Raw genomic sequence first — 6,000 nt, 5'->3', positions numbered from 1 at the left:
CTCTAGATGTTGATTGTTTAGACTTTGTAAGATGTCAATGTTGTATTGGAGATTGTGTATGTGAATTTTGCAATCCACCAAGAATGATTGTGTGGAATATAAGTTATCTTAAATAAATAAATGCATGCATGGATAGGAAGGAAGGTCTTCAGTACCCTCCTAAGAAACAGGCAAAAACCATGTTGTATGAAGTTGTACGCACATATTTGTATGGCAAGGAGAAGATCTGGCAGGCCAGTTTTCCTTGTTCTGAGTATAGGATCCATGCTTTGTGGACTAAGGGCCAAATTGTATGAACGGCGTCCCGATTGTAGGCGGCCAACTGCTGCCTAACCAACCAATCAGAAAGCACTTTTTTTAAAACCTAGTGAGGCAGGCCCCCTACATTGTAGGCACCTCCAGGAGCCTAGGGGGTTGCGTAAGCCCGCCTAAGGCTAGGCATGAAAATGCCTTGGCCCGGAAGTAGCCTTAGGCCTAGACGGCCGTATGCACCTCCCTAGACCCAGTACCATCCCTCCTGCCAGAACCCCCACCCCCACTTACATCGCTCCCTGCCACGCCAGACCCCCCCCTAGGTCCCCCACCAGAACCCCCCTACCTTAAAATGTGGGCCAGCCAAAGGCATCCTTTCTGCCTCCAGCCGACTGGCCTGCCTTCCTATGAATGGGCCCATTTTCAATGCATTCTGGGATGTACTGGGAGTGGCCTAAGATTCCATTTGGCCAGATCCCTTAGAACACCCCTGGTCCCAGAATGCACTGCAAATGGGGCCTAAGATTCTGGTTAGCCCAGGTGCCTAAGGTCCCTCCTACAGGAGGGGTTTTAAGCGCCTGGGCCAAGCAGGGCCTAAGGCCTTTTTCCGGTGAATTCCCACCATTCGTGGAAAGGCGGGCCACTGGCTAGAGGTAGGAATGATGCCTCCGTCCAGCCAATGTTTTAAGGTAAGGAGGTTCTGGGGGGGTCCAAGGGGGTGGAGGGGTGGTCCGGGGGGGGGGGGATGCCCATGATGTATGGGAGGGGTTCTAGCAAGAAGTACTGGACATCCATCCTGTACATCCTGGCGATGTATGGGGGGGGGATCCCTCCTGGCGATGTACCGGAGGGGTAGGGGGCGTTCTGGCAGGAGGGACTGGACATCCCTCCTGTTGGCAATCTTTGGGGGCATTTCTGGCAGTTGCCGGCGATGTTCAGGGGAGGTGGTGGGGTTCCGGCAGGATGGACTGGGCATCCCTTCTGCTGGTAGTCTTCAGGGCGAGGGGAACAGGTTGCCGCTATACTTATCACGGCCGGGAGATCCCTTTCTGAGATAAGCTCAGCAGCAACCTGATTCTCTAACTGGCGCCTGTGACATGGATGTGGGATGTGGGTTAGAGAATTGGGTTATTAGGTGGGCTTAGGCATCTGTCCGTGAGGACAGATGCGATCCTCTTAAGGACGCCTGTGTGCGAGTAATGATATGCAAATGGTTGCTTGAATGTCAAGGAGGATGAAGCGAGTTTTGAGGAAGTGGGAGTGGAAGAGATAAAATCTGTGGTGTGTGGATTAATCCCCACTAGATCAGTGTTTGAACCATGTTCATTAGTGATTGTGAAGGAAGTGCTGTATTGACTAAAATTGTGAATGTATCACTTCAGTTGGAAATTGTTCCTGAGAGCTGAAAAATTGCAACAATAAAACAGTTATTAAAAAAGCAGAACCTGTATAAGGAGAATTTAAATACAAACCAATTTCTGTACTTCCTGTTGTTGTAAAAATTATAGTGCGTGTGGTTAAGAGAGTTAGAATGATGTGTAGAAAGAAACAAGTTAGTTAGATAAACATCAATATGGATTTAGGAGAGGGCTAGGTGTTGAGACACTGATGGTGTCTACTATAGATGTGTTGCGTAGAAGGATAGACAGAGGCACAGCATTTTGCATGGTGTCTCTGGACATCTCTGCCTCATTTGACACAGTGGATCCAATACTGTTAAGTAAATTACAGATGGATGGGGTGGGTGGAACAGTTCTGAATTGGTTTTGTTCCTTCCTGATGAACTGGTAATTTATAGTGAAATGTGGTAAGGAACTGTCATCAATGATAATGATGAAAAAGGAAATCCCACAAGGATCTGCCTCATCAGCATTGTTATTTAATATCTTTATTACATCAATAGGACAGGTTCTTGAGGAGTTGGAGGTTCATTATCATATTTACGCAGATGATATACACTTTTTCTTTCCAGTGAGGAAGGAGGTAGATTATGTTAAAAACAAATTGGCCAAATGTATGGAAAGGATACAAAATTGGATGAGTGATTATCAGTTGAGGTTGAATTTGCAAAAGGCAGAAGTGATGTTTGTTGAGAATGATGACTCATTGTTGAATGTGAGAGAATTAAAAGTACAGTAAATGATGTGAAATTACCAATTCTGTCACATATGAGGATACTGGATGCAAGGCTTCCTATGCAAGTTCATATACTGCAGGTGATTAAGGGTGCTTTTTATCGACTATTGTCTAGAGCAGTGGTTCCCAACCCTGTCCTGGAGGAACACCAGGCCAATCGGGTTTTCAGGCTAGCCCTAATGAATATGCATGGAGCAGATTTGCATGCCTTTCACTTCCATTCTATGCAAATCTCTCTCATGCATATTCATTAGGGCTAGCCTGAAAACCCGATTGGCCTGGTGGTCCTCCAGGACAGGGTTGGGAACCACTGGTCTAGAGCAGTGTTCTTCAACCACCGGTTCATGGACCAGTGCCGGTCCACAGAAATTTCCTGCCGGTCCACAGGGCCAGCACGTGCATCAGGCCCGAAACAGTGTTCTTCAACCGCCGGTCCACAGTGCGATCGATGCGGCGTTATCTTCAATCCAGCTCCCTCTTCCTAACTGATTCATGCACAAAGCCACGGGCATCCTGCGCCTGAACCGGAAGCCTTCGCTCTGACGTTGCAACGTCAGAGGGAAGGCTTCCAGATGAGGCATGGGATGTGCAAGGTACAATTAGTACTATTATGGGGCAGGGTCTGGAGTGGAGATTGGGTAGAGATGGGCGGGGGTCTGGCCCATGACTTAGCCCAGTGTTCCTCAACCGCCGGTCCATGGACCGATGCCGGTCCACAGAATAATTATTTTATTTCTGCGGTCCATAGGTATAAAAAGGTTGAAAAACACTGGTCTAGAGTAAAATCTATGATGGCTGTGTCTGATTTTCGGACAGTAGTATAGATCCTGGTAATTACAAAATTAGGTTTTTGTAATACATTGTTCTTAGGGATTGTAAAATATAGGGCTCCTTTTACGAAGGTGCGCTAGTATTTTTAGCACACGCACACGATTAGCACGTGCTATAGCCTTTGTTAGCCAAAAAAACTACCGCCTGCTTAAAAGGAGGCGGTAGCGGTTAGTGCGCGCTAAAACCGCTAGTGCACCTTTGTAAAAGGAGCCCACAGAGTTAAGGCATTGCAGGTTGTGCAAAATACCGCAGTAAGACTGATCTCAGGGGTGTCGAAGTATGTAAATGTCGCGCCAGTGTTCAGGATTGAATATAAAGTTCTGGCAATTGTTCATCAAATAATTCATGGAACAGCATCTTGGAATTTGACACGGGTACTGAGGAGGTATCTACCAGCACACTCACTGAGATCAGAAATGGTAATGAGATTGTCAATTGAGTCAGTAGCGGAGATACAGTACATTAGAAGAGAACTCAGACAACAGCAGTATCAGTTGCAAGTCCACGATGATGGAATTGTGTGCCAGGTTATCTAAGACTATGTAAGGAGTTGAAGTCTTTCAAAAAGGAATTGAAAACTTATTTATTCGTACGAGTATTCTTTTAGAGTGAAATGTTACATTCCAGTTACATTCCAGTTATTTATTTATTTATAATTACATACACAATTGTACAAGAAATACTGAATACATCTTTTTCAATTCATCATAAGATAAATGAATATGAAACAAAAAAAAGGAAGAAAATCTCTTAATATATAGTCCACCTGTTGAGGGAGAAAAAGCTTTAAGAAACCTCCTTGTGGGAATCAAGGATTTAACTACATATAATAAAGAGGAAAAATTACTCGAGCATACATCATAACTAACATTTCATGACCACATTATACTGTTTCACTCTGGACCACGGTCGGAAGCCCTTTACCTTCCAAAAAGAAACTCAATTGGGCCTGTTCAAAAAAAATATACTTATTCCCTTGATAGGAAATAAAACAAGGAAATCTTAATTGAAAGCTTGCCCCTAAAGAAATCACTCTCATACGGTATGTAAGAAATTCTTTCCTGCGAGATTGAGTCCATTTAGATACATCTGGAAATATGTTCACCTTTTCGCTTAAGTAAGAGATCTGTTTCATTTTAAAGTATAACTTCAGTAACATTTCTTTATTTTGTACAAACACAAGCATAACTACCAATGTAGCATGATCTTGCACCTCTATCTCAGATGATTCCAAAAGTACAGAGACATCTAACTCAGTCTTTTCCCCTTGAGTATCCTCTGTAATCTTTTTTAAGTAGTAAATTTTTTGTACAGGGGGTAAGTTAGAGTCTGGAACTTTCAACACCGTTACCAAAATTTTTTAAAAAGTTCTAGAGGAGTCAAATATTTAGCAATAAAAAAATTTAAAAGTCTTAAGTTTAAATTTCTTTGTTGATTTTCCAAATTTTCAATTTTCCTCATTAATAATATTTTATCAGTAGTTTGTTTAACAAGCATAATCTTCGTTTCCTTTGTTGTTTTCTCCAATTTAGATAACTCTTCCTTCTGAAGTTGAGCAGATGTCTCCAAATGGGTTATCTTAGCAGATAAATTTAAGTGTTTATGACAAAGTTAGTACATACTGCATGTAGGTTTTCTATTGCAGTCCAAACTGAGTCCAGAGTCACCGCTGATGGCTTCACGAGTGGCTTGAGGAGGGAAAGATCAGCCTGTTGGAATATTGCTCCTTCCATGGGACACAGCCTGCGGGTTCTCTCACTCTCACCACCACTCGGTCTCAGCGGGGAAAAAACTCCCAGCTTGCATCGGGTCCAGAACATGAGTCGATGGCAACGTGCTGACATCCGGGTTAGCTGGACGTTCAAAACGCTCCTCGCTAGATCCAATTTGTGAGTCCTCCAAACTCATCTGTCCCGTCTCAGTATCTCTGGGCATAGAGGAAGTATGTGGTCCAGGTGGGCTCAGCGAAAGATCGCTGCCTAAGCTAAGGACTTCCCCTGGCATAGCAGCAGAAACACCCACAGAGGTTTGATGGACTGTGAACGCTGTAATCACAGTCTGTCACAGTGTTGAGGTTTCCAGAGCAGCTGAAGGATTGCCCCTCGGCCTTTTGGGCATTCCGCAGGTAATTAAAACTTATAAGGCAGTCGGGCGAACCCAGTTAGGAGGAAAAGTTTCCAAAACGACGGAAGCTCTCTCAACTCGCGTCCTGCTCGAACGCCATCTTGCTTTTTCTTGCTCCAGTTATTTATTTTAACTCTTTGTTTTTGTCAACTTTCATCCAGGGTGAGGGGTTTCATTTAGAGGGAAATAGGGTGGGGGGTAGGGGATGGAATTAAGGGGGTGTAGATAAGATTAAATTAGTTTATTTAAAAATTTAATCTGAAAGAATGATATAAATTTGTATGAAATATTATTATTATGATTCTTATTATATTGAATGTATTTTTATATTATCCTATTGTATTGATTATTTGATTCTTTCAATAAAAAAAACTGTTATATATTGAGAGTGAAATGTTCTGATAGACCTCTGTAATTAGATAATTGAAAGAGAGAGTGATACGTGTAGGTTGTTGATGTAGTTTTTGTTGATGTAGTTGATGTAGTTTTTGTAGTTTTTGTTATGAAGATCATGGGCTCCTTTTACTAAGGTGCACTAGCGTTTTTAGCGCATGCAGCATTGTAGCGTGTGCTAAACCCATGCTACGCTTCTAGAAGTAATGCCAGCTCAATGCTGGCGTTAAGGTCTAGCACGCACAGCAATTTAGCGTGTGCTAT

The sequence above is a fragment of the Geotrypetes seraphini genome, chromosome 2 (assembly GCF_902459505.1).
Source record: "Geotrypetes seraphini chromosome 2, aGeoSer1.1, whole genome shotgun sequence".
Lineage (NCBI taxonomy): Eukaryota > Metazoa > Chordata > Amphibia > Gymnophiona > Dermophiidae > Geotrypetes > Geotrypetes seraphini.
Note: the sequence above shows the minus strand (reverse complement) of the source record.